The sequence below is a fragment of the Euprymna scolopes genome, chromosome 19 (assembly GCF_053919585.1).
Source record: "Euprymna scolopes isolate OS-2025 chromosome 19, ASM5391958v1, whole genome shotgun sequence".
NCBI lineage: Eukaryota > Metazoa > Mollusca > Cephalopoda > Sepiida > Sepiolidae > Euprymna > Euprymna scolopes.
The window spans coordinates 134,867,110-134,882,412 of NC_136500.1; the positions used below are offsets into that span (position 1 = coordinate 134,867,110).

The 15,303-nt window shown below is 32.5% G+C and overlaps 1 protein-coding gene and 1 pseudogene across 2 annotated transcripts in view; both read right to left on the reverse strand.

Annotated features, from left to right (window-relative positions):
• The window catches only part of LOC145239991 (cardioacceleratory peptide receptor-like), a 949,161-nt gene that overhangs the window by 501,907 nt on the left and 431,951 nt on the right, over window positions 1–15,303 (reverse strand). The gene's annotated exons all lie outside the window — the stretch shown is intronic.
• On the reverse strand, window positions 15,018–15,134 carry LOC145240421 (5S ribosomal RNA; annotated as a pseudogene).

Here is a 15,303-nt window from a genome sequence, read left to right on the forward strand (position 1 = left end):
GCACTGTTAAGCTGGAAGAGAAAATATATTTCCCCATAAGCCATCTCTGATGAGTTCCGATATGGCTTCCCAAGCAGCCTTTTTGTAACCCCTCGTTGTTTTGCGCAGTGGGTCTACAGATTTTGGTCGAGAATTAAGGGCGATTTCTACTATTATCACAGCAGGATCAGCATTCCCGAGTCGGCTGTTGGCATTCCTTATACAGTCATCGGGCACTATGATCAGAAATAGATCTAGAAGTTAGGCATATTGATCTTGCTGGTCTGGGAAACATGTCGGCAATGTAACCGTCTTGGATAGGGAATGAGATATAGAGAAGCTATGTGTTGTGCTACCAGCTACGTCTGTTTAACTAGAGAATCCAAGCCAGTTACTGTGGTGTAGACTGAAGTCACCAAATACATGTACGTGTGTATTAGTATCGAGGGAGAGTGCTATATCTATGTTGTAAGAGTCTTTGTTTATTAGAATACAGTCCTGGGTTGAGAGGGAGCGGTAAAGAAAATACAATTAACATATCTTGTGTTGCATGTTTAGTCTGAAACACAGAAATGCCTGGTCGCCTGATTCTAGTTTTGTTTTTCTAATCAGGGGAAAGGTGTTACGAATATAGACTCCAAGCCCATGCATATATCTGTCTGAGTCCTTATGGCAGAGTGGGAGATAACCAGACATGTTAAAGTGGTAAGAGGGGATGGAGGGGTGTAGGTTAGTTTCACTTAATGCTAAGATATCCGGGGTGTTACTAGGAGAAATACTTCAAGATAATCTAAGTTAGTTCTAAGCCCGCGGGTATTCGTGAATGCAAGACTCAAGGGAGGAGGCAGGTTGGTCGTCTTTGAGTTTAGTCCTAGTTTGGACGAAATTTTAGATTGAACTGTCCTTTCATTTTATTTGACATAAAAGGTTTTAGTTGTGTGTGTGGAGGTGCTGGACAAGTGGTTGTGCAAACTATCAGACAAGCAATACCGCTGTCGCCTCACCTATAGGGTTGTGACCTCAGGAAAGCCCACTGGAGATGAGTGCAGATTCATTTTCCATGCGTCACATGGCACCACAAACATCCCGATATTATACAACTGTTGATGGAGTAACCGCTCTAAGAGCCACCAAAGAGTTAGTGCGTCTGTAATATCAGTCGAAAACAACAGCCAGGAACTGTCAATCCGGTACCCTCAACACATGAGCCAAAGTCAGTCCAGCCCAATTGTACCGGCATATATGGTACTGTAGCAAAACCACATTATCCAGTATGGGGGATGACCTGTAGCGGGGGTTGGGAAGACGGTGTTTATTTCCCTAGTCATGAAGCAAGGTCGAACACTGGGTGATTCTGTCGAGTGCCTGTGATAGCACCTATACGTCTGGCTAATACGCCAAGAAGGAGTATAAAAGCCGGGCGATAGACAGTTCTATCTCCTCCTTAAGCAGTTTTGGTTTGCCAACCGGTAATTTGTATAAGTTACCAGCTCTAGGAAGGTTGCCATCCCCTAGGTTTAGATTCAGAGTTTTCTTTCTCCTAGAGGATGACCTTGGAAGATCTACGGGCCTATCCCCCCGAGAGGTTTAGCCCCGCGCCTGGGTCCTAAACCATGTATTTCTGCGAACCCGCATTGGTAGTTAATGTTACTCGGTTATTTAGTAGGTTATATATCTGTTATTTAGTAGGTTATATATCTGTTATTTAGTAGGTTATATATCTGTTATTTAGTAGGTTATATATCTGTTATTTAGTAGGTTATATATATGTTATTTAGTAGGTTATATATCTGTTATTTAGTAGGTTATATATCTGTTATTTAGTAGGTTATATATCTGTTATTTAGTAGGTTATATATCTGTTATTTAGTAGGTTATATATCTGTTATTTAGTAGGTTATATATCTGTTATTTAGTAGGTTATATATCTGTTATTTAGTAGGTTATATATCTGTTATTTAGTAGGTTATATATCTGTTATTTAGTAGGTTATATATCTGTTATTTAGTAGGTTATATGTCTGTTATTTAGTGGGTTATATATCTGTTATTTAGTAGGTTATATATCTGTTATTTAGTAGGTTATATATCTGTTATTTAGTAGGTTATATATCTGTTATTTAGTAGGTTATATATCTGTTATTTAGTAGGTTATATATCTGTTATTTAGTAGGTTATATATATGTTATTTAGTAGGTTATATATCTGTTATTTAGTAGGTCATGAATTTTTTAGTAGGTTATATATCTATTGAATAGTTACACTTCTCGAAGTGATTGATGAGAACATTGCTATGCTTTCCATTTTTATTATTGTAGAGTGTATAAGTAGGAATTCATGCAGTTGAGGCAACAAAATGTGTAACAGGATTAGTTTGGGAGAGAGAGAGAGAGAGGGAGAGAAAGACGAGTAAATTTATGGTTTCGATATAATTTGTATGTTAGTTATGGAGTAGGATAACATGTTAAAGTATTAGTAACTTGATATTAGGAATTAAAATGTGGTGCCCGAAGTTTTGAAGACGACAGAGAGATAAGGTAGGACCTTTATGTACTCATGGTTGACGTGAAGTACATAAAGTAATTAAAGGATTCCACTCGGAATTCCATCCAAATTTCCCAATTCGACAGAAACATTCCCGAGTTCGACAAGATACACCTTAAGAAGGTCAGAGGTTACATCGACCAAAATGTGATGCAAATTACACTCAAGATGAGAACAGTTGTCCTCTGGATCCAAATAATTGGAATAATTAAGCATCATTTCAAAAATTCGGAAACGTCAGATTTATTTCCTTCTAAGTGATATACTTTAAATATTTATCAGTATACATAGAGAAGGCGAAACGGTCTTGTTAGAAAAGTAAAGAATAAAAATTTAAAAAACGAAATATCAAGTTATTTTAGCTGCGTGTTGTTTTCGAATTAACAATGATTTCTCGATTTTTTAGTGTTTGAATTCTAAAGCAATACAATACAAAATAATTATTAATACAGTAAATATTTGTTTAAGAAAAAAGGTGTTTTGATATTCGAAATAGCCATGGTGTAAACGTTTCAATAATAGGTTTAACTGACTCGAATCTCCATACAAAAGAATACGAACAATAAATATTTTTTATCGATCTGCTTGGGAAAATAGAAAAAAGTATGTTTATTCATCGTATACATTTAGATACGAGAGTTTGTCTGTGTGCGAAGTGTCTCGACTCTCAAATGACTTTGTTTTTCATCGTTGTAACGTATTAAAAACGATAATCTAATTTGATTAAACTGAGAAAAATATAATATATTCTTTACTTGCCTCCGACTGAATAAATGTGTGTACTTTCATATAGAATATTTATATTATGCTGTCTTCTGCTCTACTAGTTTTAGTAATCCGTTAATTGAATCATCCATGATGATCGTGAGTCACGATGCTCAGTCACTCGTTGCGTTTAGATTTTTTTAATCCCAAGATGTCAGTATACTTGTTCTATAGAATTTTATTCGATGCTAATACAGCACTTACTGGCAATATTAATTAGTGTAAATATATTGAGAACCTTACGAAGGCTGCTGCAAGGAAAGTGCATTGCATCTACACTGCTAGAAAATTACTTACTCTATATTCTTCTGTAGCTCTAAAAATCTATCATTTCAGGGGCTTATTGTTGCTATATCTGGGATGATGCATCTATCACTAGTCCCCTTCTCTTAGATAAGGTCCAAAAATACTGAATGCTGTCCTGATAGATAGATTACGACATTTTGAGCATGCCCTTCTAAAAGCTGTCGGTTCTAATATACAAACCGTGGTATATTTTCCAATGATGTCATTTTGAATTTAATTAATATTTCCTGAAGCTGATGCCATGCTCTCTATTTCGGTTACGAGTTACTTTAAAAATGTTTCTTCTTCTTAATATACGTAAATGTTTCTCACCCGCCACATAAATGCCTATAAATCTGGGGTTTTTTGTAAATAAATAAGCTAGTAGATCACTTAAAAAGCGATGGACGAGAGTTTATTTAAATGGAAAATTGTTGATATAATTTGCGAGCATCGCTCCTATATGCCAGTAGGTAAAACTGTCGACTATCAACGCGTTGGTTGTAGGTTACATCCTCGGCTAATGAAAGGTTCTGGCCTTGCTGCACTGATGATTTTTGATGCAACGAAACAATATGGTGTGTGGATAACTCTCTCTCTCTCTCTCTCTCTCTATATATATATATATATATATATATATATATATATATAATATCAACCTTTTTAAGAAACATGTTTCTTGTCGTTGAGCACTTTCTGTAGTAATAAAGTCAGTCAACTTAGCTAATACGCGCAGATCGTCATATAATGATAGGATTACTCTGACTGACGCTAAAAGCATTTAATAAAAAAAAACGTTTAATTTCAACATGTTTCTCTCGCGGTTTGCTGTAGCCTAGTGTTCGGGTCCTTACTAATGAAGCCAGGCATGTATTCGGTTGCCGGGGTTCGAGTCTGTCGACTGACGTTAATCGTGACACTCTGCACTGATGATTCCCGGAAGGATTAATCACTAGTGTATTTAATAATTATTATAGTAAATAATACACACACACAGACACACATATATATATATACATATATATATATACATAACTACTTCATTTACTCACATAAAATTAATATACGAAAGAATAGATTTATGAGTAAACTTTAAGTGTTTACTTCAAAAGTGTTCAATACGTAGGTAGAGCTAGTTAGTAATTTATAAAATTATCGCCATATATATTTTATAATATACTATATATATATATATATATATATATATATATATATATATATATATATATATATATATATACTCTCAAATGGCTTTGTGCTATATATACACGTGGGCATATATTATTTTTTACTAAATATTGCTTTTTCACTGATAGTGTAGGTAACATCCCATAGAATTGTATGACTTTATGGGGTATGAATTTGGATATTGTACATTAAAATAAGCTATCGATATAACAATGACCTAAACCCTTAATGCCTGTCATTTACACATCAAGAAAAATAGTTTGCTATTAATTTTTTTTATTTAATCGTGAAGGAGATAAATATGTAGATGTCACACGTTAAAGTAATTGTTTAACATCGTTCTGGTAAGTTCAAGCAATGAGTGTGGCATCTGCATATCGCAGTAAAGTTGTCTAGTTTAGTTTCTTATAAGTACCCATTTGATAGGACTGTAGGCAATGCGGTTCTCATTGCTTCACTGTTCTCTCTGTCGATAATCAAATTCCATCACTGAGTATGAGGTTCTACGTAGAAGCTCAGCATCTCTATTAAATTATTGAGGGGGGATGCAAATGTGTTTATTAAGTTAAGTATCGGGAGTTAACGGACCACTCATTTAATGCACAATCTCATGAGTGCGAAGCAAACTTAATAGAATTTCATCGATAAAACTGATGAAAAGCATTTGGATATTTTTCTGACTTTTATTCATACTTATAAAAACTTTTTGTTATCGTCACATTAAATTTCATTTATCGACAGATTCTTTAAGGCATTCTAAATAAGAATTTGTACAACAAGGTGTTTGTTCCCATTACATTAAAAGTTTTAATGTTGATAGAATATGAGAGCAGAGAATGAATTTCAAAAGTAAATTGTCTGAGAAAAAATCGATTCAGGTCAAAAACATATAAATGTAGAGGAAATTTTTGGTTTTACCGTTGGTCGGGTTGAGATTTGAGTATATACATAGGAGTATTTTGTTACAAGAAAAGAGTACTTTTCTTGTAAGTAAGAAAACATTAGATACACCGAGATTCGAACTTGTAAACAAGGTTCAGATATAGATTCAGAAATGAATTTGGCATTGTTCAGTTCCACATAAAATAGTTTAGATATGGTTTTGGAAGAGGAATTTTAATGGTTCAATTCTTTTTATGAAAACTGAATTAAAATAAGGTCAGATAAAATTAAGAACAATGCAATTTAAATATGCTGAAAAATAGGTTAGTGAAAATTCTTTGTCTGCAAACGTGCTTTGTCTGGGAAAGTGCGAACCACGTACGTTTAGGCCACGTGAATTTCCACGTGGTGGGGGGTCACGTTGAGAGCCATACATGACGTCATAGCAGAAAAGCAGATTCTCAATATAGTTTCCTACTTTTAGTGAGATTAGGGGATGGAGAGAGGTAGAGTTCAGAGTCGATTCGAACGGAGGCAGAGCTGCCATGAGGAGGGTCCTCTTTTAGAAGCGAAAGGTTAGAATATTAAACACGAAGAAACAACTTTGAATTCCTGGATGTGATCATCATTTCGACCGGTAAAATGGAATAAAAGAACATCATCATATTTTTGTATTTGGCGTTTTTGAGTAAAAGGTATAAATGTATTCTCTCTTCTCTCCCCCTCTGGAATATCTATATAAATGTGCCTTCCCCTTATAACTATTAATGCCACCATCCGCCTCTTTCTTTCTCTCTCTCTCTCTCTCTTTCTTTCTCTCTCTAATATGGTCTACAATGCAGCGCATATCAGTTGATATACATGTGAAACAAGAAAAGAAGGACAGCATTGCTGAAATTTGATAGCGAGTAGACAATGAGAAACTGGTTGGGGCTTCTTTTTTAGTTAATACTATATCTATATATGGAACGGTATTTCGGATAAAGACGTATAGTTGATTATGTTAATTAATTGGAGTTCTTATTGAGATGGTTAATTTATTTATCGATTTATTTATTACCATCATCTTCAAGTAGTTGTTTCACGACGTCACGACCAACTATTCCTCTGGCCTTCATCAGGTGGTTTACCGCGACGGGATCGGAAAACTGAATCTCCTAACTGCATTTTTACTTGCTGAGAGGAAAACAACTATCGAAGGGAGTAAATGGTGTGGTTACAGTTAGGACATCCGGCGTTCCTATCTCGTCGTGGTTAACCACCTAACGAAGACCAGAGTAATAGGTTGGCCGAAACGCGGTGAAACAACTACTAGAAGATGAGGATGATAGTCCGAAAATAAATAAATGGATAAATGATGTATAGTTGAGTTAGAGAGGTATAGGTACTCGAATGTGTTTGTCTTTTTCTAGTTCAGTAGAGAGAGCGATTCTTCTCTGCATCAGACTTGGCAATGCTTTCTTAGATTTGTTTGAAACAATGTTACTATTCAATGTTAGGCCGTTAAAAATTATGGGAAGGTGCTATTACCCATGCCTACGTGCATTTTGATAAGGTGTCTTAAAATTATAGACTATTAATTGTTCGTAATATTGCAAGATACGGGAGGAAATTTTATATGACTTGCACGTCTTCTGTGTGTCTATTATGTGCGTCCGACGCACCAACACTAGCGTCCTGAGTGAGGCTGACATTCCCACTATCACTGCTACTGTTGCTCAACGCCAGCTGAGATGGACTGGTCATGTTGTGTAGAATGCCGGATCTCCGCCTCCCAAAACAGATTTTCTACTCTCAGCTTGTTGAGGGAAAGCGTGCCCAGGGTGGCCAAAAGATGAGGTATAAGGATAACATCAAAGCAAATCTAAAGCGGTTTCACATGGACCTTGAGACATGGGAGGACGTGGCTGGGAGCAGGTTGGCACGGAGGAGCGCTGTCCACGAAGGTGCCGCGCTTTATAGTAGTGACCTAAATCAAGCTACTGAGGATAAACGCAAGCACAGAGAGGACAGATTATCAACCAGACACACCAAACCCCACCCCACCACCACTACCTTTATCTGCCCAAATTGCGCAAGAAAAATTGGGTCTAAGATTGGGCTCTATGCTCACCTGAGGACCCACAAAAGCCACAACGGAGGACAGTCTTACTCGGACACGAGTGACCGCCGATGATGTGCGTCTGCACGTTAGGAATAGATCGCTTTGTCATCCCGGAAGTCTGTGCATCAGAGTATTCATTTATGAAAATTAATGATAATCAACATCCAAGCATAGAATCCTTTAATGCGAGATTGTAACGATTTGCAACTATCGTTAAGTACCTGAATGTTTCTTTGTTAATCGAAATATCTAATATATTTCATATCCGACAAGTAACACGGGGAAACATAAGTTTTTTGGAAGAGACCATTTGAGGCATTTTTTAAATTATTCCATATTGATATACTCGTTACCTTAAAACGTCATTACCATCGATATGACGAATACTGCGATTAGAACGCAATTTCTGTACTGCTTTATCGAAGTGTGGGCATTTAATGCTAAGGTTAAAAGCACTGGCATGTTACAATGTGATTCCAGAATGATTCGAGACATCTACATGTTATTGAATTTCGTTTACGATTCATGAATTGTTGCAACAGAAGTTAATCAAAATCTGATAATATAAAAGTCGTTAAAGTACCTTTACAAAATAATGGAATACATAACAATTCTTGTGATGTTTATGCAATCCATTTCATGTAATCAAGTATAATTACATCATCTCGCTGATTCCGCCTCGTTCGTATGTTCTTTAGCTTAAGGATTTGATGAGATTAACTCCCGTATATATAAATTAATATAATTATATATATATATATATATATATATATATATATACATATATATATATATACACCTGTATAAACATACATGTGCACGTATATATATGTAAATGTATATATCATTATATGTATGCATCTATAAATATATATACGTATTTATTAGACATGCATATGTTTATCCATATGTATTTATATGTATGTAGAAATGTATATATATATATATAATGTATATATCTGTATATATATATATATATATATATATATATATATATATATATATATGCGTGTGTTTGATTCCATACCAGTTTATATTATCTTTTTCTTTTGCGATTCTTTTAATCTCGTCTGTATCTCGTATATGCATCTCTCGATATATATATATATATATATATATATATATATATATATATATATATATATATACTTATGTGTGCATATGTATGTAAGTACGTATGGCATGTATAAATAATAATAGGTATGGATATATATATATATGTAGGTGGTTAAATATTAATATATGTGTATATATACATATATATATATATATATATATATATATACATATATACATATATAGGTATATATACATATATCATTCAACCACGGTAGTGGTTGAATATATGCTTAAGTCCGAAATTGAATGAATCGAGACACATTCAATCCCCACCACTAATTCCGTTCGCAACCAAATTCCAAACAGGTTATATAGTTGGATAGAACACCTCATTAGCTACATTTTGAAAAAAACAATTCGAAAATTGGTTCAGTAGAAAAAAAAGTTACAACAAAATATGTGGGTTCACAAACAGGAGAGTAAGTATATAAGTGACTAACGCTTTTTTTCCATAACTTTTTTTGTATATAAATATTTTTTACTGCGATTTTGCCAATATAACATGTTAACCTAACGATTAGAGTACCGGAAGTGGGTGGAAAGATTTTAGATTCAATCCCGGTTATCGTTGTTTTTATAATTAAAAAAACGAACTTTTTTTAATAAGTAGTTTTTTAACTCTCCTTATGATTTTATAGCAAAAAATGGTGAATTTATCGATTAAAAATATTAGTGAATTCTATGATATATATATATATATATATATATTCTTTGAATGAACTCAAATTTTTCGTTATCACATTTGATGAAAAATGTAGTCCCATTTTGGCAATGCGTCTGACCAATGATGCTTTTGAACCCGCGACTAGAACTGCGATGTCATCAGCAGCAGCCTGGGCATAAATATTCCTATTTTTAAAACTCCTTTAAAAGAGGATTCAGCATACAATTCCATAGTAAAGGTGATTAAATCCCACTTTGGGGGTTTCATTTAACTACTTCCCTTTTAACAGTTGCCCTCAGTAGTTCTACTTGAGCTGTTCTGTGCCTCACCATGTACTCAATCCATCGGATGAGTACTGGTGGCACATTGAGTTCTCGTAGCGACTTGAACATACTACTGAAAGGTATGTTGTCAAAAGCTCCAACGATATCTAAAAAGACCCTGAGTGCCATCTTCTTTTTTTTTAGTTTACGCTCTATACAGATCACGAATTCATGAACCGCTGTCTCGGTAGAGACCCTAGCTCGGAACTACTGTGATTGAATGATAAATATTGCATAAATGTGTGTTTGAGAGCTAATTTTTTTTTGACAAACATTAATAAATATTATAAATTTATATATTAATACAACAGCAATGCCTGAAAAAATCATGGATTATATGGAAAAATGCGCGCATGAAAAGTAATATTCTTAAGATTTTATTAAACCTGGAAAAGTAAAGGACAAGAAATTCAACCTGGAAAAGTAAAGAACAAGATATTCTAGTAAAGTAAAAAATAAGATTTTTTTAGACTTAAAATATTGCAGCTAAAAATAAAATTTGAATATTGATAAATATTTTATTTATTATTTGCATATGTTGTTGTTTATTGTTGAGTTAGAAAGAATTAAATGATCCTAATTATGATATAACAAAATTTTTAATTTTCATGTAAATTATAAAAATATTAATTCCATCTACAAACTAACTAACTAATTAATTAATTTTATTCAAACAATTTTCACTACATAAATATATGCAAATAATAGGGGGGAAATAAGTTCAATCCAGCGACTGACACCCTTTCTAACTCAACAATGAACAACAACATATGCAAATTATAAATAAAATATTTATAAATATTCAAATTTTATTTTTAGCTGCAATATTTTAAGTCTAAAAAATTCTTATTTTTTACTTTACTAGAATATCTTGTTCTTTACTTTTCCAGGTTGAATTTCTTGTCCTTTACTTTTCCAGGTTTAATAAAATCTTAAGAATATTACTTTTCATGCGCGCATTTTCCATATAATAATATATACATATATATATATATATATATATATATATATATATATATATATATATATATATATATATACAGTGATAATCATATTTATTGGCACGGTAAAATAAAAGTTAAATTTTGCCTAATAAATTCTAAAAAAGGGATTAAATTAAAGAAAATAACAAAGTATATTATGTATTTTTAACTGGCCTTTCCGATGCAGCAATCGGATTTTAGAAAAAATAAATAACAAAGGAACAACAAACATAATTGCAAAAAACCCTTGTTCAAAATTATTGGCACGATTTATTTAATAATCAATTTTATAGCCTTTGGCCTTGATTACCTTCCTCAGTCGCTTTTCATAGTTTACAACCAAGTTGTTGCACTCTTCAGTAGTAATTTTAGCCCACTCTTCCTGATAATAATCCTCCAATTGAATAAGATTCTTAGGCTTCCTTTGCATTACCCTCAATGTTAATGTTCTCCATAAATTTTCAATTGGATTAATGTCTGGGCTTTGTGATGGCCACTCCAAAACATTAATATGATTGTCCTCAAGCCATTTCTTAGTCAGTTTAGCCGAATGCTTTGGGTCATTATCTTGCATGAACCACCAACGACGACCAAGTGAGAGCTCTTTAGCAGAGTCTTTCAGGTTTTCATCCAATATTTTAACATAATCTTCCTTTTTCATGCTACCTGTGACCTTAACAAGTCGCCCTGGTCCAGAGGCAGCAAAGGATCCCCAAAACATCAAACTGCCTCCACCGTGCTTCACTGTGGGTATGGTGTTCTTAGGCAGGAAAGCTTCGCCAGATTTTCTGTAAATATAAGACACTTTATTATGGCCAAATAACTCTATTTTCGTTTCGTCAGTCCATAGAACACGTTTCCAGAATGCAACATCTTTATCAATATGACGTTTTGCAAAGGCTAGCCTTGCTTTCAGATGCATAGGCTTCAATAAGGGAGTCTTTCTCGGACGACATGCTTTTAAACCAGCTCTCTTCAAAACTCTACCAACTGTATGTCGAGATACATTCACTCCAGAGGTGCTCTGTTCATCAACAATCTCCCCAACAGAGATCCTTGGGTTTTGTTTTACTTGTCGAACAATTTTCCGTTCATCTCTTGGGGAAAGAATCCTTTTTCTCCCTCTACCCTCTAAACTCATAACGTGGCCTTGCGATTTGAACTTGTTTATTATGGCTCTAACAGTGGATTTGGGAAGGTTTAGCTTCTTTGAAATCTTATCATAGCCCTCCCTATTGGTATGGCATGCTACAACAAGCTTCCTGACGTCTTCGCTGTGTTCCTTAGTTTTAACCATGGCGATTGAAAATTATAATTTAGTCACTTATAATAGTTTAAATAAATCGCTATCTAAAAATTATCTGAAAAAAATTATTCACTGAATTAGCGTTAAACAAGCATAATATGGCTATAAAAAAGTTCAGAAAGCACGTAAACCGGAAATTGATTGATAGTATACTGATACTAAAAGAAAAACAAAGCCGTGCCAATAATTTTGAACAAGGTTTTTTTTTGCAATTATGTTTGTTGTTCCTTTGTTATTTATTTTTTTCTAAAATCCGATTGCTGCATCGGAAAGGCCAGTTAAAAATACATAATATACTTTGTTATTTTCTTTAATTTAATCCCTTTTTTAGAATTTATTAGACAAAATTTAACTTTTATTTTACCGTGCCAATAAATATGATCATCACTGTATATATATATATATATATATATATATATATATATATATATATATATATATATATATATATATATATATGTGTATGTGTGTGTGTGTGTGTGTGGGCATGTGTGTGTGCGTGTGTGTACGTGTGTTTGTGCGTGGCTTTACGTGTTGTGGAGGTATAAGATTTTGTTCTTCGATAATTCCTAAATTTCCTATCTAATATGTTATCTGCTATCAAAAAGTCGCCATTTGATTACTGCTTACAGATGATGACATCTTGTTTACGCACCTGGTTTCTAACGACAATGCAATTAATGTAAGGGCACACATCAGTGCAACTATCAACATTTCTTACACAGTCAAATAAACTCGCTTATTAGAACGCTACGCATAGAATACATATTCACGTATTTATAAACAGAGATTAAACATGTCATGAGTTCAATTATACAATATCGTTTTACTAGAGACAAATGAAATATTTTAAATATAAAAACGGTGTCTTTAATATCTCAATAAAATGTATAATATTAGAAAAACACATTTTACACCCTTTTTATTAATAAAAAGATGATTTAACACGTCCATATTATATGTATATATGCATATATATACAAATATATGTATATATAAATATATATATACAGATATATACAAATATAGATATACTAATATATATATATACAAAAATATATTCGTAAATATAATATTTATATACAAATATATATATATATATATATAAACATATATATGCAAATATGGATATACAAATATATACAAATATATATACAAATATATGTATATACAAATATATACATACAAATATATATACGAGTATACATATATATACAAATATATATGTATTCAAATATATATATATATATATATATATATATACAAATGTATACTTGAGAATAAAATTATCTAACAATCAACTGGTATGGAAACTTGTGATTATAATCTTACAAAATATTATTGGCAGTAATATTCTAAAAGTACTATCCCATCTCAATAAAACATTGCTCGATATACAAGATAGAGCAAATAAATCAAATTTTTGTCATTCAATGAATTTAAACTATTTATGACGTGAAATGTTTAAATTTCAAATTAAAATATTTTTATTCTATGTAAGACAAAGAATAAATTTGATATATAACTCCTTATCCTGTAGGATTTTGATGTTTCCCATCTCTTCAGAGGACAAAATATTAGCTAATAGTTATAATGTTTTGCACCTTATGTTCTAAAGTAAGTGAGAAATGGGAAATCACAATTAAAACTTGTTTAAGTAATTAAATTTCATAGGGTAAGGAAAGTTAATTAAAAGTATATACACATTCGCATCCAAAATGCATGGTACATTGACTTTGATATAATAATGGGCTCTCCGGATAGTGCAAAGTTACCAACCAATCGGGGCTTTTTTCTATTAAAAGAAATTTATATAAAATTCAACAATCTATCGTTACATAAACCAAATCTAAACCTATTTTGTGTGCATAAACAATCTAATCATCCTAAGTAAATAATTAAGTCAATAGATACTTCAGATTTATCAGCTGACAAAACAGCCTTTGACCAAGTATCGACATTTTACAACAATGCTTTAAGGAACTCAGGATATAAAGAACACAGAATGAAAAAGTTAAATTCAGTAATTACCCATAATATGACAATAAAAACTAATAACAACAAAATAAGACAAAATTTTCCTAACAATATCAATCTTATCACAAAGGATACAGCCCTCTATAAAATTCCAAACCAAAAACACTTTTTTTTTTTAAATAGAAAGGTAAGACGTAAAAATGCCATTTGGTTCAATCTACCATTCAGCTCTAATGTAAAAACTAACATACTCAAAGAATTCTTTAGAATAGTAGAAATTCCTTTAAATACCTGCATACGTATAGTGCAATATTAAATAAAAACACTATAATAATATCATACTCTAACTTTCAAATCTCAGTGACTATTGAAGCTCATTGAAAGGTAATGATCTGAATGGTATATCTGATATATCCCCAACACCTCTGGCTTTGAAGACTAGCCTAAATTTAAACCTTCGCCACTTTCCATATGTTATATATCCCCTCTTTGATATTAATACATAAAGTAAATTTCACAATGTATAAGTAGTATTTAATACTCTAGATATGCATAACTCTATCCTATTCTTAAAAAAGGAGACATTACGTATGAAAAATATTTGGAATAAACTTTCCCCTTGCTGTTACTTACAATCATTTGAAACTGAAATAGCAAGCTTAAGTCTCCCCTTTATCAACTCCGATTGTTTAAGGGGTATGAATATATATATATATTAAAAAATCTTCCTTCAGTCTTGACAGACTATGGATACACACAGTAAGGGTGCCTGCGGGGGAAATTTTTGCGGCAAAAGTTGCGCAATCTCCAACCACACCTCTCCTGATTCAACATTGTTGAATACCAGTGGAAAGTGGAGGTTCAGGACGACTGGAAACAATGCCGAGATAAGCGGAAAGCACATACAGCGCCTATAATTCCCAAATGGTCACCCATCTGATACTAGCCAGGCTCAACGCTGCTTAACTTCGGTGATCTGACGAGAACCAGTGTGTCAACGTGATTATGCCGTGTGTATATATATATATATATATATATATATATATATATATATATATATATATATATATATATATATATATATATATATATATATATATATATATATATATATATATATATATATATATATATATATATATATATATATATATTAAGTAATGTGATTTATAATTTAAAAATTTA